Source organism: Vipera berus (assembly GCF_964194415.1).
Source record: "Vipera berus genome assembly, chromosome: Z".
In the NCBI taxonomy this organism is placed as follows: Eukaryota; Metazoa; Chordata; class Lepidosauria; order Squamata; family Viperidae; genus Vipera; species Vipera berus.
Window position 1 is genome coordinate 67,343,561 of NC_138205.1, and position 27,095 is coordinate 67,370,655.

At 45.1% G+C, this 27,095-nt stretch overlaps 1 protein-coding gene and 1 long non-coding RNA gene across 12 annotated transcripts in view; one reads left to right on the forward strand and one right to left on the reverse strand.

Moving 5' to 3' along the window:
- The window catches only part of LOC308677326, a 43,561-nt gene extending 21,725 nt beyond the window's left edge, over positions 1–21,836 (reverse strand). Inside the window, exons 1-2 of the long non-coding RNA XR_014028453.1 lie at positions 21,778–21,836; positions 5,495–5,547 (exon numbers count right to left, since the gene is read on the reverse strand). This is a non-coding gene — a long non-coding RNA (uncharacterized lncRNA). The remainder of the gene's footprint in view (positions 1–5,494; positions 5,548–21,777) is intronic.
- Positions 21,837–21,928: 92 nt separating this feature from the next.
- Positions 21,929–27,095, forward strand: part of TPK1 (thiamin pyrophosphokinase 1) — a 474,984-nt gene continuing 469,817 nt past the window's right edge. For all 11 annotated transcript variants that reach the window (XM_081342927.1, XM_081342933.1, XM_081342929.1 and 8 more), the window contains exon 1: positions 21,929–22,224. The gene's annotated coding sequence lies outside the window, so the exon portion shown is untranslated. The remainder of the gene's footprint in view (positions 22,225–27,095) is intronic.

Consider the following 27,095-nt stretch of genomic DNA (forward strand, 5'->3'; position numbering starts at 1 on the left):
GATCAGAACATGGGTGATCTCGTCGATGTTAAATGGGACGAGTTCGATCCTGTGACCCCAAAGGAAGTGGACAGAATTATGAGGAAACTGAGCTCCACCACTTGTTTATTAGATCCGTGCCCTTCTTGGCTGGTTTATTCTGCTCGAGAGGGAACACGAATCTGGCTTCAGACGGTGATATCCGCCTCCCTGAGTGAGGGTTGTTTCCCCTCCATCTTGAAAGAAGCAGTGGTGAGACCCCTCCTCAAGAAGCCTACCTTGGACCCAACTATATTAAACAACTTTCATCCGGTCTCCAACCTTCGCTTTCTTGCTAAGGTTGTTGAGAGTGTGGTGGCACATCAGCTCCCTTCGGTTCTGGAGGAAACTGACTATCTGGACCCATACCAATCGGGTTTCAGGCCCGGACACAGCACAGAGACGGCACTGGTCGCACTAATAAATGATCTCTGGAGAGCTCGGGACAGAGGCTGTTCCTCTGTCCTAGTTCTCCTAGACCTCTCAGCGGCTTTTGATACCATCGACCATGGTATCTTACTGCAGCGTCTCAGGGGATTGGGAGTGGGAGGCACAGTTCTCCAGTGGTTCGCCTCCTATCTCATGGGATGCTCGCAGTCGGTATTAACAGGAGGGCAGAGATCGAGATCGAGGCCTCTCACTTGTGGAGTCCCTCAGGGGTTGGTCCTCTCGCCTCTCCTGTTCAACATCTACATGAAGCCGCTGGGTGAGATCATTCATGGTTTTGGAGTCGGGTATCACCAGTACGCTGATGATACCCAGCTTTTTATTTTGACCCCAAACCACCTCAGTGATGCCCTTGATGTGATGGCCCGTTGCCTAGAAGCAGTTCGGGTCTGGATGGGGAAGAACAGGCTTCAACTCAACCCCGACAAGACTGAGTGGCTGTACGTACCGGCATCTCGAGATATTCAGAACATTCCATCTCTTTCTATAGGGAGTAAGTTATTACCCCCCACAGATAGGGCCCGCAACCTGGGAGTCCTCTTAGATTCACAGCTTTCCTTGGAAGACCACATAACAGCTGTGACTAGGGGAGCCTTTGCCCAGGTTCGCCTGGTTCACCAATTACGGCCCTATCTAGACCGAGATGCCCTACGTAGGTCACTCATGCACTCGTGACCTCTTGTTTAGACTACTGCAATGCTCTTTACATGGGGCTGCCCTTGAGGACCACTCGGAGGCTCCAACTGGTACAGAATGCAGCCGCGAGAGTTGTGTTGGGAGTCTCCCGATACTCCCATGTTACACCCCTACTCTGTGAACTGCATTGGCTCCCAGTTGTCCTCCGGATAAGATTAAAGGTGTTGGTAATGGTTTTCAAAGCCCTACATGGCATGGGTCCGGAGTACCTTAGGAATCACCTGCTGCCAGCGTCAACGTCCCTCCGTCCAGTGCGCTCCCACAGAGAGGGCCTCCTAAGGGTGCCGCCATTCGGAGAATGCCGTCTGGTGGCTCCCAGAGGGAGGGCGTTCTCTGTGAGCGTGCCTGACCTATGGAACCGTTTACCGGTTGAGCTCCGGATGGCTCCCGACCTTCGCTCCTTCCGACGCGACCTTAAAACATATCTGTTTAAGCAATCCGGTCTGGTCTGACAGGTTCTGTTTTAATTATTGTTTTAAGATAACTATTTGTGCATTCTGTTATTTATGTTCACTGTTCACCGCCCTGAGTCCTTAGGGAGAAGGGCGGTATACAAATCAAATAAATAAATAAATAAATAAATTATGATTTGATCTCGACACAGTATTATCAGATGGAGTTTGCTTTAAGGATTAGAGGCCTAAAAGAAAATCCTAAGGAAAATTTGAAGAAAATGGTTTCTGAGGCTTTGGAAGGGGTGCTGAGACGACCAGCAGATGAAATAATGGAAGATATAGATAAAATTTTTCGTGTTAATTCTTGGATTGCAAGACAAAGGAAATTACCCAGAGATGTGGTGGTTTATTTTACAAAGAGAATGATTAGAAATGAAGTTATCCAGGCCTCCTACAATATTGATTTTGTAATTGCTGAGCAAAAAGTTCTGATTTTAAAAGAGATCCCTTCAAGAATTTTAAGAAAAAGGAAGGAATTTGCTTTTTTGACACAAGAATTGAGACGACGTGATATCAAGTTTAGATGGCAGATACCAGTGGGTATGGTGGTGACCTACGAAGGTCCGAGGCATTGTTTTACTACGGTGATTCAGGCACGTGATTTCTACAGTAATGTTTTAAAAGCAGCCCCCATACCATTTTTGGAATCTACAAAGAAAAAAGGTGAGAGAGAGTCTCAACGATACAGAGAGAATCTACAAGATGCTGAAGGAATAATACAGACAGATGAGAAAGTTACAGGAGTGGATCAAATTTCAGTACCACTGGAGGAGGCCAGAAATTGGAAGAGGCGTGTTGCTTCTAGACGAATGAACCAAGCCTGAAGATTTAGTTGCATAATTGCAGGAGATAATAATGTAATAAGGATTATGGGAATTGAAATTGTTAGAAGGGCTAAATATTTGGGGATATACTTTTCACCCTTATAAAATAACTATGTAATATTTTATGTTGCTTTAGTTTTAAGATGATTATGAAAATTTAATTGGGAAGATTTGTAGTAGTGCTTACTGATATTTTGTAGGTTATGATTTGCTATTTGGTTGGTACGTATATTTACGGTGTGATAAGAAGGTGGATATTGTGTGCTAGGTATATACTTTGTGATATGCTCTGGTGCAACTTTGGGAAAAATTATAGATGAAAGTTAACTTGTAATATTTTTATGGGTAATAATGAAACAGGTAATAGAAAATATAAGAATGATATGATTATATAAAAAAATTTAAGTTTGGAAAGTAATGTATGGTATTTTAAGTTGTATAATATATTAGGAGAAGGAAAGGTTGTATAAATTTGGTTTTAGTATGGAAATTTAAAGCCTAGTTGGAAAGAAGAATAGTTTTTAATAATTGATATAAATTGTTTTATCTGTGATTGTTTTTATTGGGTATTATTGATATTACTGTGGTGGATATTAAATGGATGTTGAATTTAACTATGGTAGTAAGATTTCTAGTAAAAAGGTAAAATTACCGACTACAGAAGAATGGACTGTAAAGTTTTTTTTCCCCGAGGATATGGTAAAGATCTTAGTGCACCTGAAAGATTATTTGCAACAGAGGGATACTACGGAGCAAATATGGGACTAAAAAGTATTATTTTGCATTTGAATAATTATTGATATGATATATATATGTTTGGAGTTTATCTATATGAGTTAAAGTGCGATAGTTTAAATAGTTTAGGATTGTTTGCATAAGTTAGATTATGATTGTTTGTATTTTTATACCCTGTACTCAGCTCTGGGAAGTCGGGGGGGAGGGGAAAGGGAGGGAGGGGTTGGGGAGGGTTGGGGAGGGGGAAGAGGGTGGGAGGGGAGGGGGTTGGGAGGTGTTTTTTTTGCTAAAGATAAAATGTATTGTAAAACTTTTCAATAAAAAAAATAAAAATAAAAAATAAAATAAAATAAAATAAAATAAATATACTCTTGACATACACTTTCAGTATTCGTCCCTTCCAGAAATATGCCACTATTTAAATGGGGAAGCACAGGATTTATAGGATGTGGGTGCACTGCATAGATACTTTAAAGAAAGTAAAGGGATCAATTTTATAATATATTCTACACATAATTATTACATCTCCTTTTGCTTCTATGAATACTCAGAATTAAGGAACTGAATGGTTTCAATCAATGACTGTTCAGAAATAAGTAATGGACAGCTGCTATGAAAACAAATCCCAGCATATATGGCTTATAAAAAGATGTTATCCATTCATTGTAATAAACTAACAAGTTCTGCATATTGAGTGTAAAACTGTAGAAGAGGAAGGATCTATTTAACATGGCATTGCATGCTATGATTGCAAGGAAGAGTCTATTTGTATAATGATCAGCACATTCATTAACAAAGTAATTAAACCTCTTTTCTCCATAGTACTCTATTAAGAAGACCAGAGTTTAGGCCTTTTGCAGAATGGACTGATTGAAATTCAAATTCAGAGGTAGGCTAAAGAACATGGTGAATACTTTTTACCATGAGAAATAAAATGGTCACAAAGACAATTTTCAGGATCCATTTTGGATCAGTCATCAGGACCAGAGGTTTAGTCTTCTGAACTTTTGGACTAGTGCTGGAACCTATCCTCTGGGAACTTCTCTCTCTACAAAGAACATATGCTTTGGACTTTTCCATGCCCAGTATTTATATGGTGCCTAGTAGAGTATGGCTTTTAATTGGTTGATTGGGGTGTTGATGGATAGCTATTAAGTCATTGGCTGTTGTTTCCTTGTGCTGCCAAGTCCTTGGCTCCTAAGTAGTTTTACTTGGTATTTAGAAGATTAAGTACTTGGAAGACTAAACCTCTAATCCCAGTGACCAACCCAGATTGGATCCTGTAAAATTATCCTAGGACATGTATATTTGCCTTCATTTGTGACACAACTACTTCATTTACATATGAGCTTTATCTGAGTGGGGGGGATCTTTTTTGTGTGTGACAGCTTTAAGATTTTATAAGGATATTTATATTTGTGCTATTTATTTACAATGACAGTGCTTTGAAGTTTGCCTCATACAAAGGCTGTGGGGCAGGTCCAGGAATGGATGTAGTATATAACTTCAATACATTTGATGGCAGATTTCACATTTGAATTCTAATAGTGTAATTTTCTTTTCCTTATCAAGAGTTCTACTGAATCTTTACAGCCGAACTGAATTAACCCGCAGAGACCGATAGCTCACATTAATTTCATTATTTCCCTCTCCCCTTCCTTCCAGTATTCTTAATATTGAAATTTAATTTGTGGACTGGAAGCATACATTTCTTCCAGTAGTCTGTAGGGAACAGCCAGACATCTATTCCTGATTATTTAGTTTTCTAGAATATCAGATACTATAATAAACACAACTTTTGAACAAGAAGTTCAGAGTGACACTGTTAATTCTGGATTAAGTTTTAAAAAGAAATAGAACCTTCTTAGAACCATATATGGGATTAGGCAAGATTATGCATGATTCTGGTAATAAACTCACAAGTCTATCCTACCATATTTTACAATGCCCTAAATCTAATTCCAAACAAATTGTTTTAGCCTTGTATAATTATTGTATATAGTTTGTTAATGTACATAATTATTCCTTATTAATGTTTTTGTAATTCCTTCTACCTAATTTATTTTGGCAATGCTTAAAAGAGATTGTTAATGGTATGCATGCATTCTGTATAAATTATCAGATAATTCCAGCAAAATTAGTTATTAATAGAATTATTTAAAAAGTGGTTACAAATTTTAACCGGTATGTATCCTCATTAATCATATATATATAATCAAAAGGCAATATTTCCTATTAATATATGATACGTGGTAATCTTTTCTTGTACATCTCCCTCTCAGATTTGGTATCAATGAAACATCAGCATCAGGAACTTACCTAGCAATACTGTACTGCCATTAAAGGACCAGTTTCCTTGCTGCTGCTTTGTTCTAGGACACACACACACACACACAAACAGAGAGAAAGAGAGAGAGAGAGAGAGACAGACAGACAGACAGACTGAATGAATGAATTCTAAATTGGAAATGCCCTAGTGATTTTCCTCCCAAGTGCTAACTGATCTTGCTTAATTTTCAAGCTCAGAGTATATATTGGTTACTTGTTGTTCCCTGAGAAAAAGCAAGGTACAATAATTAATTACTTAATACTAGAATGTCATTGCTACTATTAGTATTATTAGTCATGTACCAAGTAAAATAATATTAATCTCAGAATGGATTTGGTATAGTAATAATTTCTCTACTTTTCATTTATAGAAAAAGAGGTGAGGTATTATTGTATAGGTCCAGCCTTAATTTTGACTTTTTCAACACTGTACTGCTGTATGTCTGATCAATTCTGCGCATTGCAGATATAGAAGCAGGGCTCTGCCCTCTACAAACAGAACAACAGAATAAGATTTGAAAGGGATTTTGGAGATCTTCTAGTCCAACCTCCTACTAAAGTAGAAGACCCATTTCAGACAAATGGCTGTTGAGCTGTGTGCTTATGGGATCCATTTTTTTCTCCTTTTTTGAAGATGGGAACTACATCAGTTCTTTTCCAGTCTTCTTGTAGTTCCCTGGTGCTCCATAACCTTTAAATATATGGACCTTTAAAGTGGTATTGAAATCACTTCTTCCAGCAAACAAAAGCAATATTTCTTAAAGTATGGTATTAGGACCCCACGGGTCCCCCAATGTCCTCTCAGGGCCCATCAAAATTATTTGCAGCTTATATTGAAAAATAATACCCATCAAAGTGAGAAGTGGTAGTGGCAGTAAATGTATCAGTTTTAATTTTTAATACAGTAAATATTGATAAATACAACCCATAGAAACAAAAGCTCTTTTGAGGTCCTCCATAATTTTTAAAAATGAGAAGTGGTCCTAGAGAAAAAAATTAAGAAACATTAATTTCTTTTCTTTTCCACTGAAGAATTTCCATAGGAACACAACCTTAGTTAGGAAAGAGTAAATGACATTTTCCTTGCAAAAAGATTATGGATTTCATTTAAGCCAAACAGCACCATTTATAGCAGAGGTCCCCAAACTATTGGGCACCAGGGACTGGTTCCATGGAGAGAGATTTTGACCATGGACAGGAGGAGGCACAGTTTTACATGCTGCCTTCATCCTGTGGATGGGGCTTTCCTTGTTTGTGCAGACCAGTTGCTGGCATGCTGCGGCCCAGTACTGGTCCACGGACCGGGGGTTGGGGACTCCTGATTTATAGCACCAACAGAAGGGTGACCATAGAGTTTTAATTCTATAAAAGTGTTTGAGCAAAAATTTAGCATTTTTCTACAATCTTTTCAAAAAACCTTGTTTTTAAAAAAGACTACGTTTTTTCCTAAGACTGCAGTCATACAGCCACAAACAGGTAAATGGTTAGGAAGGAAGACAATGTGGGAGGCTTATTGGGAGGATGGCAATAATGATTCACTCTGTTGCTGGGTCCCTAGTACAGAGTGCACCATAATTTGTGGAAAGGCCTAAAATAAGCAATATTTTGAATTTTGGAAGAAGTCTTCTTTCCTTAAGCCAATTCCTAACTTGACAAATCATGTTAAAGTAGGCTTCCAAGAAGGTATGCAATTATTAGTATTACACATTTGAAAGAGAGTTTTTTTAAAAGTAAATAAGCTTTTCACATTGTAAATCCCTAGTAATTCCCAAAAAGAGTTCTTCAGTTATTAGAAATTAGAGAACCACTGAACTCTAAAAGAAACATACAGAAAGCTTTACTGATGTGCTACAAAAGAAAAACAAAACAAAATGGGAATATGGGTAAAAAGATGTTGTATCTCAATGAGTTTATTAATAAGGAAGTTTTTATTTGCATCATAAATCTTTAACAGAGCTTAGCAGTTTGCCACTCTTGAGTGAATTCTACTGTAATGGAGCTTATAATCTTTTAGCAGGGTATTTAAAGAGATAAAGCACTCACAAAAGTAATCAAACATTGCACTAAGACTTTATTACTGAAAGTGGAAAGTATGTAAGAATGTACAAGAAAATGGAGGATAGTTTATTTTCATGCTTTATCTTTTTTAAAAAGTCAAATTTATTTTCTGTTTTTTCATCACTAAAAACAATCACAGCACAGGACACAATTCATATTGTAGTTCATTGGATACTTGTTTCCCCTCTACCCCAACAAATAACTTGTTTTTATACCAAAAATGTTTTTTTTGTCTACAACTGACCCTAAATTTTCACAGAAAAATACATAGAATTATTTATGTCAAACATGACTCTCTTACGACAACTGTAGTATCTGGCGAGATCTTAAAATATGACTTTATTGCATCTTGCAGGGCTATTTGGCCAGGTTAATGAAGTCTTGGAAAGAAAGGAAAATAGAAGTTGGGTCCTACATAAAAATGGATGCTGAACTGCTCTTGGTTTTAGGATGGAAGGACATGGAAAACAGGCCTAAATATGACATTAGCTCAATAGTTCCTCAACACCAATCTTATCTTAGCTAGCAATAAATTTGACCCTCATATGCACTCGCATCACATATGTAAGAAGCACCGAGGTGTTTCCAGATTGAAATGTTAGACCAGTGACATAACCATTGCCTGGGGGATGCCCAGTTGGGGTCTCTTTTCATGGAGCCAGCAGGAGCTGGAGCAAAGAAGGTGAATTCACCCCATCCCACAGCAGCACAAGAGTCTCAAACATGACTTTGCTAATCTTCAACCCAGTGCCTTATCATACAAGCCAATGGGCTCATATGCACTGAAACAATTATATTCTCCAGTTACTGTGTGCTTTGAAAAAAAGAATCAGAAATAGAATAAAAGAGACAGAAACTGTTATGTATGCAGGCACCTGCATAGCAACAGCCACCAGGGGGCGTTGGCCTGAACGGTTTTGGCGGGAAACCTAGTTTCGGTGGGAAACCTAGGGCCAACCCCATTGGCTGGCTGCCTACCTGGCTAGGTATTTAAGGAGGCCAGGTAACCCTCATTCTCCAGTAGGCTACCCCCCCAATAAAGAGCTGAATGCGTACTCTGGCTGGCGTCTCTTCCTTGCGTCGGACCCACTACATTACAGTGGTGTCGAAAGTGGGATTCTGCCGACAGAAGAGCTGAAGTCACTAGGTGCGCGCGCACCTCTTCCAACGGGCAGTGGTGCGCGCGCACCTCTCCAAATGGAGAGTGGCACCGCCCGTTTGGAGAGGTGCACGCGCACCTCCCCGAATGGGCGGAGGTGCGCGCGCACCACCCCAAACCTTTGGAGAGGTGCGTGCGTACCTCCGCGCGAATGGGCAGCGGTGCCGCTCTTTGAGGAAGCTGCCGCGGCCCGTCTGCGAAGCTGCCGCTTTCGGCAGCTTCGCAGACGGGGCGCGGCAGCTTCCTCAAAGAGCGGCGCCCCTGCCCATTCCGAGAGGTGCGCGCGCACCTCTCCAAAGGTTTGGGGAGGTGCGCGCGCACCTCCGCGCGAATGGGCAGCGGTGCCGCTCTTTCAGGAAGCTGCTGTGGCCCGTCTGTGAAGCTGCCGAAAGCGGCAGCTTAGCAGACGGGCCGCGGCAGCTTCCTCAAAGAGCGGCGCCCCTGCCCATTCCGAGAGGTGCGCGCGCACCTCTCCGAACGACCGGAGTTGCGCGCGCACCTCCCCAAACCTTTGGGGAGGTGCGCGCGTACCTCCGCGCGAACGGGCAGCGGTGCCGCTCTTTGAGGAAGCTGCCGCTTTCGGCAGCTTCCTCAAAGAGCGGCGCCGCTGCCCCTTCGCACGGAGGTACGCGCGCACCTCCCCAAAGGTTTGGGGAGGTGCGCGCGCAACTCCGGTCGTTCGGAGAGGTGCGCGCGCACCTCTCGGAATGGGCAGGGGCGCCTCTCTTTTTGAGGAAGCTGCCACGGCCCGTCTGCGAAGCTGCCGAAAGCGGCAGCTTCGCAGACGGGCCGCAGCAGCTTCCTCAAAGAGCGGCACCGCTGCCCATTCGCGCGGAGGTACGCGCGCACCTCCGGTCGTTCGGAGAGGTGCGCGCGCACCTCTCGGAATGGGCAGGGGCGCTGCTCTTTGAGGAAGCTGCCACGGCCCGTCTGCAAAGCTGCCGAAAGCGGCAGCTTTGCAGACGGGCCGTCGCCGTCGGGCAACCGGGAACCGGTTCCATCTCATTTTTAAAAAATGGCAGCCGCGTGCGTCCGCGCATGCGCAAAAAACCTTTTTGCGCATGCGCGTGCATGGACACACGCACGCGGCTCCCTCTTTTTTTAATTTGTGATGGAACCGGTTCCCAGTGGCTCTTTTTCTTTTTTAGGTTGCCGACCCCTGCACTAGGGGAACGCACCGTGCGCTGAAGGAAAAGAGGAATCTTTCCCTTCCTCCCCAACACGACCGCCAGCCACCGCAACCGGCCACCGCAAGACACGGGCTCTGGCCGCCACGCGAGCAACGGAACCACACGCCACAATGACCGATGGGACAATGGCACGAGCTGGGCAACCCCACGGGTTCGACACCCGCCACCCGGAGAAATGGGCCCGGTACCTGTCGCACGTCGAGCTGTACATGAGATTTAATCAAATCTCGGAAGACGGCTCAAAGGCGGCTGCCCTGCTCTGCCTAGGCGAACCCACACTCCTCGAGGTCGCTGCAAACCTGTTCGCCCCAGAGGCCATCAATACCATCTCGTACCGGGACCTCGTCGCTAAGCTGAACGCCAATTTCCAGCCCCGCAGGTACAAGTCCTGGTCCTATTAGACCTCTCTGCGGCTTTTGATACCATCGACCATGGTATCTTACTGCGGCGTCTCAGGAGATTGGGAGTGGGAGGCACTGCTCTTCAGTGGTTCTCCTCCTACCTTCTGGAACGTTCACAGTGGGTGTTGGCAGGTGGCCAGAGATCGACCCCGAGGCCTCTCATTTATGGAGTTCCTCAGGGGTCGGTCCTCTCACCTCTCCTGTTTAACATCTATATGAAGCTGCTAGGTGAGATCATCCGTGGTTTTGGAGTGGGTTATCATCAGTATGCTGACGACACCCAGCTTTTCATCTCGACCCCAAACCACATCAGTGATGTCCTCAACGTGATGTCCGGTTGCCTGGAAGCGGTCCGGGAATGGATGGGGAGGAACAGGCTTCAACTCAACCCGGACAAGACTGAATGGCTGTACATACCGGCATGTCAGGATATTCAGATTATTCCATCTCTTAATATTGGGGGCAGGTTATTACCCCCCGTAGATAAGGCTCGCAACCTGGGTGTCCTCTTAGATTCACAGCTCTCCTTAGAAGATCATATAGGAGCTGTGACTAGAGGGGCCTTCTCCCAGGTTCGTCTGGTGCGCCAGCTGCGACCCTATCTGGACCTGGATGCCTTGCGTACAGTCACCCATGCACTTGTGACCTCTCGTCTTGACTACTGCAACGCTCTTTACATGGGGCTGCCCTTGAGAACCACTCGGAAGCTTCAGCTGGTGCAGAGTGCAGCTGCACGAGTGCTTTTGGGGGTCTCCCGATACTCCCACATTACACCTCTGCTCCGTGAGCTGCACTGGCTTCCAGTTGCCTTCTGGGTGAAATTCAAGGTGCTAGTGATGACATACAAAGCCCTACATGGCGTGTGTCCGGATTACCTACGGGAGCACCTACTGCCAGCGTCAACATCCCTCCGTCCTGTGCGCTCCCACAGAGAGGGCTTCCTCAGGGTGCCACCGGTCAGAGAATGTCGGCTGGTGACCCCCAGGGGGAGAGCATTCTCGGTGGGTGCGCCAATCCTTTGGAACCGCTTACCAGCCGAAATCCGGATGGCCCCCGACCTTCGCTCCTTCCGGCGTGATCTAAAAACTTATCTATTCCAACAAGCCGGCCTGGCCTGATGGATTTGGGCTTTAATAATTTTATTTTTATTGTATTCTTACTTTATTTCTCTGTACACCGCCCTGAGTCCTCCGGGAGAAGGGCGGTATATAAAACAAATAAATAAATAAATAAATAAGTTGGCTGCGTGATCCCAGTTCGAGAAGAGGAACCAGCGTCCCGACGAGTCCGGGGCCGACTTCATCGCCGCCTTACGAGAAGCCACCATCGCCTGCAAGTTCTCGAACTTGTAGGAGTGGCTACGAGACAGGCTGGTTTGCGGCCTACGAGACACGAGGCTGCAGGAGTGCCTGTTTGAGAAGGAGGAGGTTTCGCTCCAGGAAGCCCAGGACGCCATTCTGGCCCACGAGGCAGCTTGTGGGGCCGTCCAGGCGGTCCAGGAAGCCAAACCCGGTAGCCAGGCAGCCAGCATCTACCAGGAGGTCGCCTCAGCCAAGGGGGAACAGAGCATCGACCTCCTCCAGCAGAAGTTGACCCCCGACCATCGAGGCGGACGCCCGGACAAGCCCAGGCCCTCCAGCAACGCAACCAACATGCAGAAGTGCATAGGATGTGGCAGAAACTACGTGCACAGCCTCTGCAAGTTCCGGTCAGCCACGTGTCGGGCCTGCAAGAAAACAGGCCACATAGCCGCGGTCTGTTGTAGCTGCCCCCCCCCGAGAGGAGATCCATGAGCTGCAACCGGAGGAATCGCCGTTCGAAGGTACTGGGTACTGGCCCCCGACCAAAACGCGAATTGGCTACGTTGAGAGCCAGCTGGCCATCTACCACATGGGTAGCCGCCGGCTGCTCAAACCCAAAATTAGACTAACAATCCGCTTGCAAGGCATTCCTTGCAGCATGGAGCTTGACTCTGGATCTGCGGTCTCTGTCATTTCGGACGATACCTTTAACTACATTAATGGCCGGAGCAAGCAGCGGATTAAATTACGGCCTTCAAATTTAGCCCTGACCGACTTCCAGAACTCGCCGGTCAAGGTAAAGGGGGAGGCCACCGTTTCCGTGGGGTTTAAGAGTCGCGAAGAGCACCTGGAGGTTGTAGTGGTAGAAGGCTGGAGAGCCAGCCTAGTCGGCCTAGACTGGTTTGAGGCCCTGGGAATCACCGTCTCCGGGATCCACCGGATCCAGGGAGAATCCATCGAGGCCGTCTGCAAAGAGTTCGCAGACGTCTTCGATGGGGCGCTGGGCACACAGGGGCCCCCATCTCATTCAAACTAAACCCAAACGTTCCCCCTGTTAGGGTCAGGCCGTGGCGAGTTCCCTTCACGCTCAAGCACAAAATCGAGTGCGAACTGGATAAGCTGGTGGCCCAGGGAATCTTAGAGCCCGTAGATGGGGGGGAATGGGAGACCCCGATAGTCACCCCACTCAAACCCAACGGGGAGGTGGGGATCTGCGCCGACTACAAGTGCTTGGTGAACTGCGCCCTAAACCCGCATGCTTACCCGGTCCCCACGGTCAGCCATGTTCTCGCTTCCCTCCAAGGCGGTGCCATCTTTGCAAGGCTCGATCTTGGGCAGGCGTACCAGCAACTCACGGTCACCCGGGCAACAGCGGATGCCCAGATGATAGTGACTCACAGGGGAGCATTCAGGGTGAACAGGCTGCAGTTTGGGATCAGCGTAGCTCCTGGCATTTTCCAGGAGATCATGGAGAAGACGCTCAGGGGCATCCCGGGGGTTTGTCCCTATTTTGATGACGTCCTGATCGCAGGAGCACCAATGGAAGAACTGGCAGGTAGGCTGAGGGAGGTACTAAACAGGCTGCGCACTGCTGGGCTCAAATTGAAGAGGGAGAAGTGCAGCATAGGGGTCCAATCCACGGAATTTCTGGGATTCAGGGTAGATGCCAAGGGAATCCACCCCATAGAGTCCAAGGTGAGGGCAATCAAACTGGCACCCACACCCAAGAACAAGGCAGAGCTACAGGCATTCCTGGGCCTGCTGAACTTCTATCACACATTCCTTTCACACAAGGCAGCCATTGCATAGCCACTTCACAGGTTCCTGGACAAGCAGGCAGCATGGGTCTGGACTTCCGTCCATGACCAAAGTTTCAGAGCCTTAAAGGCACTACTGTCGGATAAGTCCACAGTAACCCATTTCATTGAAACAAAGCCCATATGCATCGCGTGCGATGTATCCCCTTATGGTGTGGGCGCAGTACTAAGTCACCTCGAGCCTAATGGGGCGCAAATCCCCATAGCCTACTATTCCAGGATGCTGTCTGGAGCAGAAAGGAACTACGCCCAAATTGATAGGGAAGCCCTGGCAATCGTGTCCGGAATCAAGAAGTTCCACGATTATCTGTATGGCAGGGAGTTCACTGTCTACACAGACCACAAGCCCCTGCTAGTCCTATTCACAATGGACAAGCAGACCCCCCAAATACTATCCCCCAGAATGCTCCGGTGGTCCATCTTCCTTGCAGCTTACAATTGCAAGCTGGTGCACAAGCCAGGGAAGGAGAAGGGCCACGCAGACGGCCTAAGTAGGCTACCCATAGACACCACTGAACCAGACCCGGCACCAGCAACACAAATCCTAGCCCTGCAGGAACTATCAGAATGCCCAGTACATATCAAGGACATTGCAACCAGCACAGCTGCTGACAACATCATGAGCAGGGTACACTCATGGGTTTGCACGGGGTGGCAGGACAAGTCTCCGGGGCCTGAGTTCCAGGCCTATTTTACCAGGCGTCACGAGCTCTCCACGCACCGGGGTTGCCTCCTTTGGGGAAGCAGGGTCATCATTCCCACCGCAGTCAGGGGCAGGGTATTGGAATCCTTACATGAGGGACATCTGGGGGTGGTCAGGATGAAGGCACTGGCCAGAAGCTACCTCTGGTGGCCAGGGCTGGACAAGGACATTGAGGAACGGGTCAAGGCCTGTTACACATGCCAGAGATCCAGGCCAGAGATGCCTCACGCCCCAGTGCACAGGTGGGAAGCCACACACACACCCTGGTCCCGCATTCACATCGACTATGCGGAGCCGTTCCAGGGCTAACTGTTCTTAGTGGTAGTGGACAGCCACTCTAAGTGGTTGGAGGTAGTCCCTGTCCCCAACATGACCTCAGCAAGGACAATCCAGGTGCTCAGGGCCCTCTTTGCCACACACGGTCTCCCCGACATAATTGTGTCTGATAACGGGCCTCAGTCTACTGCTACTGATTTCCAGGCGTTCTTGAAGGCAAATTGGATTAGGCACGCCACCTCCGCACCCTTCCACCCGTCGACTAACGGGCAAGCTGAACGGATGGTAAGGACGACCAAGGACGCACTCCGGCGCATCATCAGCGGGGACTGGCACCACAGACTGGCAAAATTTCTGCTTGCCCAACACACCACACCATGTGTTGCTACCGGAAAGAGCCCAGCAGAACTACGATGGGGACAGCGCCTCATCACCAAGCTTGACTGTCTGCACCCTGACCGTGTAGCAGCAGAGTTGGATAGGCCATCAGCACACAGGGTACTCAACGTGGGGGACCTGGTCTGGGCAAGGAACTACGGGACACGGCATCCATAGGTTTCGGGGACCGTGGTTGAAAAAACTGGGTCTCTTTCTGACATCGTGGGGTTGGAGGGGGATCGACACATAAGGCGACATATCAACCAACTCAGAGGAAGGGTCCCGGAGTGCACCACCCACAGCCAAAAGGGTAGCCACACCCCAGGAGAGGTCAGGCCAACCGAAAATGACTCAGAACCAGAACTAGAGGAGGATGGCCTCCTATAACCGACGCTGCTCAACCCAGCACAAGGGCATCGCGAGCCCGCTGCCCAAGTCCAGGGCCAAGCCACACCCAGACGGTCCACCAGACCCCACAGGGCACCGGCATACCTAGCGGACTATGTGTGCAAGTGACCACCCCACAGTTGCATTGTATTAACACACAGTGTACATAGTTATGTAGTTAGTTATAATATTGTTCTATAGTTGTCATGTGGTTCTTCTCTAAGGGGGGAGGGGTGTTATGTATGCAGGCACCTGCATAGCAACAGCCACCAGGGGGCGTTGGCCTGAATGGTTTTGGTGGGAAACCTAGTTTCAGTGGGAAACCTAGGGCCAACCCCATTGGCTGGCCGCCTACCTGGCTAGTTATTTAAGGAGGCCAGGTAACCCTCATTCTCCAGTACGCTACTCCCCCCAATAAAGAGCTGAACGCGTACTACGGCTGGCGTCTCTTCCTTGTGTCGGACCCACTACATTACAGAAACATTGATTGTTAATCCTTTGAAAATAGTAATTGTACAAATGTGGCATTTTCCAGGTCCAAACATACCTAATTTAATTAAACAAACGTTACATCTGCATTCTGTTTTAAACTAGAATGCAAACCTTTTCCAGCATGCACCACAAATTACCTAGCTTTCAAATTCACATTTCTTTTGCTTATTATGTATTTTGTATACGCACACATATACTGTACATAGATAACAAACAATACAGAAATGAAGTGAAATGTTTAACATATAAGATTATATTGCCTGGATAATTTCATTTAGGTATGAAACAGAAGAAGAGTATCATGGCGTTTGCTTTGCATCAAGAGAGATACCTATAATTTTTATTTAATATAATTATCAGTATCCTTTCACTTATGTAGTGATGTTCCTTTGCTGCCCCCTACTGCAGAGCAGAGTGTCATTTTCCAAAATGCCCTCTGATTCTGACTAATAAGTGGGATGAAATCATAGACTGTAACTTTTGTATTAAGGCCATTCTCAAAGTTAAATAGTAGTAATACTAACTGTTCGTATCTGCCATCTCAGTAATTTTAATATACCAATATAAAATTAGTGAATACTACTTATTATTTTCTAACTGCAGAAGGTTTTTTTTACTGATTTTTACCCAAGAATCTAACCACTGCTTATTATATGCAGGTATATGCAGAAGACTTAGTGTAATCAAAATATTTCCCAATTGATTTCTACTGCTAAAAATAAAAAGATTTGAGTGGCACATGTCTAGTCAGGTAGCAATATTATCTGCAAACAGGAGGTATGACTAAGATTGACAATGGCCTCCATTACCAGTTTATTGGGAAGAAGAAATTGGAGAGCCAGTTTGCACTTTAAACAAACAGACCAATGAACAACAGAGACATTGCAATTACTAAAAAGAGAATGGGAATATTGAAAAATTAAAAGGACTATTACCTGCATATATCACTCTTACTTTTTTTATAAGCTGAAACATTATTTTTGATTGATTTGTAACATGGATTTGGAGACTTTGTGTTACAGAATGAATAACTGAAGAGAAAATGATGAAGTTGGCAGGTTAGATGTTATACAATTTATTGACTGGAGGCAATAGCCCTTACAAAAGATTTTTTTTTAAAAAAAATAAGATACAAATTTTTAAATGGTAATAATGAGTAAAAGTACGTAAATAATAACAAGCTACATGAAAATAGAAGTGATACAAAGCTGAACATATGAACAGAATTCTCCCCATAGAGTGTAATAATCTCTGAACAGTTCTCAGATTGCGTGTTGATACCAATAAAAATATTAGCGTAGCATAAAAAATCAGTAGACAATTGGAAGCTTCTGTAAACTTAAAGCATTGATCCATTGAGATTCTTGCTCCCTACAAATGATTTGCTGATCTCATCTTGTCTAATGGCATCTTCTGGATTAATTTGTCCAATCCCTTCACTAGATATAGGGAAGCATTGGTTTCTGGGTTGTGGAAATGATAGTATGTGTGTGATAATCATGAAATGTTGCAAATGATGTCATTTTGGCTTTGATGCTTCTTTGCAGCAGAAAATAAGCAGAAACTTTCGATCCTTACTGCTGCTGGTTTCATTTTCTAACATTCTTGAGTATTCTGTGGATGGAATTATAAATTAAATACCCATCTAGTGCAGTGGCTCCCAACCTTTTCTATACCCTGCACCCCTAGAATGCTTCTGATATATTCTTGTACCCCTTACAAAAGTTCAAAATAACAGCAATGAATTATGCATAATACACTATAATTTTCAAAGACAAGTTTTTGCACGCCCTGGAATATCATCTCGCACCCCCAGGGGGTTTGAGCACTCCTGGTTGGGAACCCCTGATCCAGTTGGGAATCTCTAATACTGCAAATACTACAGTACTGAACTATATATGTACTATGTGGCTGCATGCTTTGAAACTGTTGTAGCTATACATATGCCCATGCTTCTGGTAAAGAAGATGTGAAGAAATATTTGGCATTTCTGACCACTGGCTATCTAGTGGAGCTCTGCAAGTGTGCAAGGTATCTTTATTTATTTATTAAATTTCTACACCTCCCATTTCACCTAAGTGACTCTGGGCAGCTTACAAAATATACACACAAAATTTTCCATTCTTTACAACTGTTTCAGACATGTACAAACACTTAAACTATGTTAATGGCCTTGGACAATCAATTCTCCTGCTTGCTCAACCCAGACCATTATTTTGGTGAAAAGTCATGGTTTTTCACATGATGTAACAGGCTTCTGCATGAAGAAAGCAATAGACTGTGGAAGATGTAAAACACAGAGGTGGGCATCCCCCTGAAGTACCATGGTATGATTATAGCTGCTACGGTAGTTTCCTGGACTTAACAGATAGACGTCCAAACAGTGGAGCTCATTTGTGGTTCTCAAATGGTGAGACGGGCACACTGGGCCCTGATCTTCATCCAAACTATAGTCCACCAATGTAGTTATGCATTTTCCTTCCATTAATGTATAAGTACCTCACTTCAGAAGAAACTCCTGAACTAAGAAATTCTCACCAGCATTTTTTTGGCAAAAGAATATTCCAGTTCCCAGAATATTGAGTAATAGCTATTTACTCAATATATGCAGGTATTAGTGTGGTAGAATTACAACTCAAGCAGGCATTCTAAGAATATTACTTTATTGTTGCAGGGCACCTCATAATTATTTCAAAATTTTGAAAGACTGTCCAAGTTTCTATCTCCTCTCATACTGATAAAATTAGAACTTCTGAACTTTTTTCTCGTGCTAGACTAAGTATTCACTTGTCTTAAGTCCTTTGTTATTGCTTCTTTTAACAAGGTCATCTCTAAATTCCTTTACAGATAGGAGTGGAGGCACAAAGATATGTCCTCCAAAAGAAGGACATACAGGTTAAATTCAAAAAATTAGAATATCGTGCAAAAGTTCATTTCAGTAAAAGATTGCCGGCAGATAACACCCAGGGAGAGGGCCTTTTCTGTGGGTGCGCCTACCCTCTGGAACCAGCTGCCCGTGGAGCTCAGGACTGCCCCTGACCTACGCTCATTCCGTTGGGACCTGAAGACTTGGCTCTTTGAGCTCTCTGACCCAGGCTGAGAATTTTAACTGGGGTTTTATTTTTAGGGATAATTTAATCTTTTAATTCTCTTTTAACTTTGTATTTTATATTGATGCGATTTTAAAATGCCCTGTAAACCGCCCTGAGTCCTTCGGGAAAGGGCGGTATATAAATCTAATAAAATCTAAAATCTAAAATCTAAAAGGGGAAACTAATATATGAGATAGACTCATTACATGCAAAGCAAGATAGTTCAAGCTGTGATTTGTCATAATTGTTATGATTATGGCTTACAGCTCATGAAAACCCCAAATCCACAATCTCAGAAAATTAGAATATTGTTAAAAGGTGCAATATTCTAGGCTCAAAGTGTCCCACTCTAATCAGCTAATTAAGCCATAACACCTGCAAAGGGTTCCTGAGCCTTTAAATGGTCTCTCAGTCTGGTTCAGTAGGAATCACAATCATGGGGAAGACTGCTGACCTGACAGTTGTGCAGAAAACCATCATTGACACCCTCCATAAGGAGGGAAAGCCTCAAAAGGTAATTGCAAAAGAAGTTGGATGTTCCCAAAGTGCTGTATCAAAGCACATTAATAAAAAGTTATGTGGAAGGGAAAAGTGTGGAAGAAAAAGGTGCACAAGCAGCAGGGATGACCGCAGCCTGGAGAGGATTGTCAGGAAAAGGCCATTCAAAAGTGTTGGGGACTTTCACAAGGAGTGGACTGAGGCTGGAGTCAGTGCATCAAGAGCCACCACACACAGATGGATCCTGGGCTTCAAATGTCATATTCCTCTTGTCAAGCCGCTCCTGAACAACAAACAACGTCAGAAGCATCTTACCTGGGTAAAGAAAAACAGACCTGGTCTGTTGCTCAGTGGTCCAAAGTCCTCTTTTCTGATGAGAGCAACTTTTGCATCTCATTTGGAAACCAAGGACCCAGAGTCTGGAGGAAGAATGGAGAGGCACACACTGCAAGATGCTTGAAGTCCAGTGTGAAGTTTCCACAGTCTGTGTTGATTTGGGGAGCCATGTCATCTGCTGGTGTTGGTCCACTGTGCTTCATTAAGTCCAGGGTCAACACAGCCGTCTACCAGGAGATTTTGGAGCACTTCATGCTTCCTTCCGCAGACGAGCTTTATGGGGATGCTGACTTCATTTTCCAGCAGGACTTGGCACCTGCCCACACTGCCAAAAGCACCAAAACCTGGTTCAATGACCGTGGGATTACTGTGCTTGATTGGCCAGCAAACTCGCCTGACCTGAACCCCATAGAGAATCTATGGGGCATTGCCAAGAGAAAGATGAGAGACATGAGACTGAACAATGCAGAAGAGCTGAAGGCTGCTATTGAAGCATCCTGGTCTTCCATAACACCTCAGCAGTGCCACAGGCTGATAGCTTCCATGCCACACCGCATTGAGGCAGTAATTGCTGCAAAAGGGGCACAAACCAAGTACTGAGTACATATGCATGCTTATACTTTTCAGAGGTCCGATATTGTTCTATGTACACTCCTTGTTTTATTGATTGCATGTAATATTCTAATTTTCTGAGATTGTGAATTTGGGGTTTTCATGAGCTGTACACCATAATCATCACAATTATGACAAATCATGGCTTGAACTATCTTGCTTTTCATGTAATGAGTCTATCTCATATATTAGTTTCCCCTTTTAAGTTGCATTACTGAAATGAACTTTTGCACGATATTCTAATTTTTCGAGTTTCACCTGTATACTTGTGCTATGATGAGGGTGCTCTGAGAATTTGCTCATGACATTTCCCTTTAAAATTATAACATCATCAACAGTCATGACCCTAGGAAATCCTTGTCGGCCTGGTAATTAAGTTAAAAAGATGATCTGGGGCCATTTCTTAAAAGCTTATTCCTGGTGAAGCAAAGTTTTGTTTTATGCCATATCCAGATTCCAGGTGAGATCAGAGGGGCATCTCTCCATCTAAAAATAGATGGCAGCAATATTACTATCCACCCAGAACAGTCACACCCAGCACACCAGATGGAAGTGGATATAAGGATAAAGATTACAGTGAGGCAAACTGGTGTATCAGTGATCCACAATCTCCTTATATTCTCCCTGCGTTAGTCACCTTGCATTTATGTTTCAGAGCTTATATTTTAAGGTTCTTTCCATGCAACAAAATAAAAATAGAATCCAATTATGTTTTAGATTTTTGCATTCTAGTAAACCCTCCTTTTTATCATAGTATAGGTATCTAGTTTTTATGTGCATATTTGCAAGTAGTACTGAGCAATGCATCTTTTCAAAGTTATGTGGATAATTATAAAATCGGTAATATTTATTTTAATTGATCAATATCCATCATTTATTTTTTATTTTTTTTAATTTTAATTCCATTTATATCCCGCCCTTCTCCGAAGACTCAGGGTGGCTTACAAGCTTAGCAGTAGCCTTCATTCTATGTATATGCCTGCTTATTAGGGCTTTCGCCCTCCCCCCCAAGCATTATTACAAAGTCAGCTTATTGCCCCCAACAATCTGGGTCCTCATTTTACCTACCTCGGAAGGATGGAAGGCTGAGTCAACCTTGCAATTAATACCAGATTATACCAAAATATTCAAAACAACAAACACCTCTGAGAATTTATTCGCAAAGTCAGGACACTAAACCAACTTTTAAAATCTGTGGCAGGAGAGAGAGATCTCACAAGCGTTTTAGGGAAACGCGGGAGAAATGCTCCTTAACTGTAAAGTTGTTCTTACTAGGACTGAAAAAATATGACCATGGCCTGAAATTTTGTGCTCCAGAGCTGTTAACTCTGACTTTAGAAGAAAGCCTGTAATTTAATCTTCCAATTGCAATGATCCGGTTGCACCTTTGACAGCTACATGGTACGGGGCGCTACAAAAACAAGGCTTTCACAATGCTAGTAGCATTTCAAATGTTTCAGTGCCTTCCTGATTTGGAATAATTAAAGGCCCGGGCAACCTGGCAGTTGGCAGTAGCAACCTTTTCCACGAGACACCCTCCATTTCAAAGGTGGTGCTTTTCTCACACAATCTACCTCTTTGTTTCAGTTTCCCGGCAATAGGGACAGCCTTTTCTAGCTTTCCTTCCACTTCCTCTCCCGGCGGCTACCGGCACTGCTACAAATCAAATGCCGAATCGCTGATTACCGTGGAGATCGATGTGATCGCCCTCTTCGCTCTCTCACTTCTCCTACACGTAGCGTCTTCGGCGCACCAGCACAAAGAATATCTGGAGAAATGCATGACTGGGAACGCGTGCCGGCGACATCAGGTTTTCTGCAGAGCAAAATACTCCCCCCCTTTGCTTATTAATTATTTCGTATTTTCTGTAAGGGGCGTGAGACAGGCTATAGCGTCAAGAGACGGCGACAGTGACAACGACGATTTTTGCAACCACTACAATTATTCGCCATCAAGTCCCTCTTGAGATCCCTGGGACTTATCCCTGAGAAAAGCGTGTAGGAGCGTGGATCTTGACCCTAGTTAGTATTTTTTTGTAACATAATGTTTCATTTGATATCTGTGTCTCTCCTCCTTCACAATCTGTCTGGGATAAAGTGAAAACCTAGAGCCTCTTCCAGCTCTTCATTAAGAGAGGCCTCGAGGGATCCTGTCGGATCTTAATTTCTACAGCGAGGTCCTAAGCTTCAGACCTGCATGTGAGGTTGCATGTTCACTTTCTCAGTTCTGATTTCAGTAGAAACAGGAGAAGAGGGGTTTTAAGTTTATCGTATGAACTTGGGCAGGAATTTAATCCTTCTCCCCACTTTTTCCAAATATATCACAACTCAGACCAAATATACCCTCCAACACATCAAGTGTTTTGATAAAGAGGACTCTTGTTGCCAGTGAGGGGTGTTGTGACTTCAAGGAAGAGAGATATTCATCTGTTTTGTAAATAATAATTCAGATCTCCCCAAATGCATCTAAGGAGGATTCAAACGAACATGTTTTCACTTGTCAAAGAAATTCAGGGGCAGTATAGGAAACAAAAATCTGGAATTACCAAAGTTCACAAGCAGGATGTAAATTTGTTGATTTCAACATCAAAGAAGGAAACCAAAGAATGTTAAATGTTTGCATTAGCACTTCATGAGGGGGCTGCAGTTTAAGCTCCTTGTGTTATTTTTTCCTATTGTTGAAAGACAAATCTTCATCAGGGTCCAGGCCAAGCCAGGAATAAACAAAATGAGACTGCTTTAGAAAGAAGCCAGACAGAAATAATGCCTCTGGGAAAGCTGACTACATGGAGCAGGAAGTGGTGGGCTTTTATACCTTCTTGGGTGTTTGTGTTTGGAGTTGTTCCTGTGGCATGAACGTTGACCTGAGGTTCAGTGTGCCTTTCTGGAATTTTGATGGTGGTCGGTTAATCCTATAATGTCCTAAAGATCATATCCTGCTTCCCTGATGCTGTGGCTGATGGTTATGTCCTGTGTTGGATTTTTTGGGTGTGGGTTTGTTAGTTCTAGGGGTCTTTGTCTTTCTAATCCCATCAGCTCCAAGTTTCCTGGTTCTGGTCTTTCTGAAAGGATGATCAAATCTGCATTTCTAAAAACTGACCTGCTTGGTTTCTGCTTGGGGGAGGGAGACTTGAGGCTGTCTTTGCCTAAAATGTTTCATTATTCCTTTTGGGAAATATAATATTCTTTTTTAATGTCCCCCCCCAAAAAAATTTCTTCTCTAGGAAGGTAGGTGGGTGCTGACTTCCAACACTATCATAATTGTCTCCTTTTATTAGCCTCATGGAGGTAGAAATGGAGGTAGCAAATAATCTAAAAATCCCAAATGAAAAAAAAACAAAACAAATCCCAGATGCTAAAAAAGGCAGCCTGATCTGAACACATTTGTCCTGTATCTTGATTTATTCTGTATCTTTATTTTTTACATGAAAAGTGCACTGTAACATTTTTACATATGTATTATTTTTCAACTCTAGCTAGCTGAACATATCAGTACAACATGAAACTAGAACAGGACAGATCTAAGTTCAACTTTCAAGTCAATATTGATAACCTTGATTATCAATCTAACCCACCTCTCAAAGTTTTCAAGAAGATAAAAGGATTAGGTAACCTACTTGGAGGAAATGATGGCACCTTTGATTTAAAAACAATTTGATTAGAATGTATAATTTAGATAAGAATAATAGTTTAGAGGAAAGTTTAAATGTTATTTCTTTCAGGGCCATTGCCCAAATAAACAAATGAGATCCTATGCTTTTTTTTTTTTGGCGGAAGACAAAGTTTTCTTCCTCCATCTGTTCCCTCCCCACTGCAATGCACACTTAGGCAGTCTGGACTGAGAGAAAGTGGCCCAAGGAGCTTCTGTGAATGAGGAAAAACTAAAATGTGTGTCTCCCTGGCCTTATTTAATAATTACATTGAGAACTTAGGGAGTCTTCAAGCTTTTGGCTGCAAAAACCTAGAGACTACTTGACGTATCTCTCTAGAGATATGGAAAACTGGTTGATACCATGTAGTCAGTGGTGGGATTCAAATATGTGAACAACTGGTTCTCTGTGTGGATGTGGCTTCCAGAAGTCCATTCTGGGCCTGGGCAAAAAAAAATTAGGTACTGGTCCTGCTGAAGTGGTGTGAACCGGCTGAATCTCACCACTGCATGTAGTGATCATTGGGATTTTTGTAGCTGACGTAAAATAGTGGTATAAGTGTTTATTGACTGAGTTTTAAAGAAGATATTGCTTGTAGATTTCATGGATTTATGGTTTGGTTGTTGAAATGCCTTCATGAAGCTAAGCTGTAAGTTAGCATTAAAGGAAAAGGACCATGCCCTGAAGTTTTCACTTAGGTTTGGATTCAGTTTGTACTACTGTATCAAGGCTTTTCCCATGCCATGAGGCTACAAAATGGAAACAGCTCCACTATTGTCTGTATTTGTAAGATGCATTACATAAAAAATTATATTACAATATATTATACTGTAGAACAGTATATAATATATTGATAGTCACTTTGGTCCAGCGGTTAAGGCAACTGAGTAGAAGTTGGAAGATTGGGAATTCTTGTCCTGCTTTATATATGGGTGACTTGGATCAGTCACTTATTCTCATCCTAACCCACCTCATAGATAGGGAAAATAAAAGAAAGAATAATAGGTATGTTTGCCACTTTGAGTTATTTATAAAAACAATAAGTGGATTATAAATAAATAATACAATATCTTTAACAACATCTGCTTATCCCAGGACCTTAGGAATGACTCAGTAAGTGGATAAAGTGGATAAAAAAATCCAGTCTAAACGTCTGACTGACTGTAACAAACTATAACAGTGGTGGCTAACCTTTTAGAGACCGAGTGCCCAAACCGCAACCCAAACCCCAAACTGGGTGCCGGGTGGGTGTGGCCACAGTGGTCATGGCCTACTGGGTGGGCAAGGCCATGGTGGGTGTGGCCACCTTGATGATGCTCAGGAGGGACGCCTGTGGGGGCTGGGCAGGGTTGGAGCAGATCCAGGGGGTCTCTGGCGGGTGGGGCGGTGGGCTGGAGGCTCGTTTTATGGGGTGAGGCGAGGCGAGGCAGGGTGGGTATGCCAATTGTCACGGGGCAAGGCAAGGAGAGGCAGGAGCTGGAGCAGCTGCTGCCTGACACCATTGGTCCCCACACACACAGAGGCCAATGAGTGCTTGGGGGCCGATGGTGTCCGTCAGCAGCCACAGCCTCCTGCATCATGGCAGCCCCATTGGCATGGGCAGAGACAGCCCCAGGATGGCCAGAAAGGAGCCGTCACCTGGTGAGGGCCCTGTCTACACGGTGGCTCTGACGGGTGGTGGCTGCTGCTCCTCCTGCTCTGAGCCTCTTGATCAGCCAACCACACAGGGAAGTAGGAGGAGGCGGTGGATGCCTGCATTGCCAAGCCCAGCCAGCTGCAGATCTGGAAGCAAAGGTGTGCCACCATCCTCGTGCTGGTGGGGGACAGCAGCGGGGGAAGGTGACTGGCACATGCCCTCCCCTCCCCGCTACCACCCCACATTGTCCTGCATGCATGGCCGAGAGGCACACATGGGACAGTGTATGGCAGTAGCAGCATGCCAGATCCTACCTTCCCCACTGCCGCCCCCACCAGCACGAGGATGGTCGGCAGAGCTTTGCTTCTGGATCTGCTGCCTGACACTATCAGCCCCTGCACACACAGGCCAGTGAGCAGCATGCTGGCTGTCCTGCATAATGGCGGACTGGCCACGGAGCCCCATCGGTGCGGGTGGAAACAGCTATGGGACAGCCCGAAGAAAGCCCTTGCCCAGCCTGGGGGCATCCACTTGATGGATCTGATGTGGGTGGCTTCTGCTGTTCCGACCGGTCAACCATGCAGGGAAGCAGGAGGAGGTGGAGGGGCAGCTGGGGGTCTGGAGCTGCCTCAGCTGCTCGCTAGCAGCCCGACGAAGCAGTGGATTCGCGCACCCGCTGCCCCTCCTGCTTCCCTGCATGGCAGCAGCAGCAGCCACCCCCATCAGATCCATCGAGTGGATGCGCCCAGGCCAGGCAAAGGCTACCTTCTCCCATAAATTGGCGAGAAGTAAAACCTCTCTTATTACAGCTTAGATCAAAATAATAATAATAAAACTCTTTGTTCCTGAGATTTTTTTTCCTAGCAGCCCCATCCCCCCGCCAGTGGAAACCAACACCCATTTACTCAAAATTTGCTCCTCCTGAGCAAAGGCACACGAGCTGGGTTTGCACCTCAACCTAGATTTTGGGGGCGAATGAGAAAGACATGGGCGGAAACTTGCCTGGCCTAGGCAAATCCACTTGACGGATCTGAAGGGGGTGGCTGCTGCTGCTGCTCTAACCGGTCAACTATGCAGGGAAGCAGGAGGGGCAGCAGGTGCGTGAATCTGCTGCTTCGTCAGGCTGCTAACGAGCAGCTAAGGTGGCTCTAGACCCCTGGCTGCCCCTCCACCACCTCCTGCTTTCCTGCATGGTTGACCGGTCGGAACAGCAGAAGCCACCCCCGTCAGATCCGTCAAGTGGATGTGCCCAGGCCGGGCAAGGGCTTTCTTCGGACTGTCCCGGAGCTGTTTCCACCCGCACCAATGGGGCTCTGTGGCCAGTCCGCCATTATGCAGGACAGCCAGCATGCTGCTCACTGGCCTGTGTGTGCAGGGGCTGATAGTGTCAGGCAGCAGATCCAGAAGAAAGCTCTGCCGACCATCCTCACGCTGGTGGGGGCGGCGGTGGGGAAGGTAGGATCTGGCATGCTGCTACTGCCATACATTGTCCCATGTGTGCCTCCGGGCCATGCATGCAGGACAATATGGGTGGTAGCGGGGAGGGGAGGGCGTGTGCCAGTCACCTTCCCCCGCCGCTGCCCCCACCAGCACGAAGATGGTGGCAC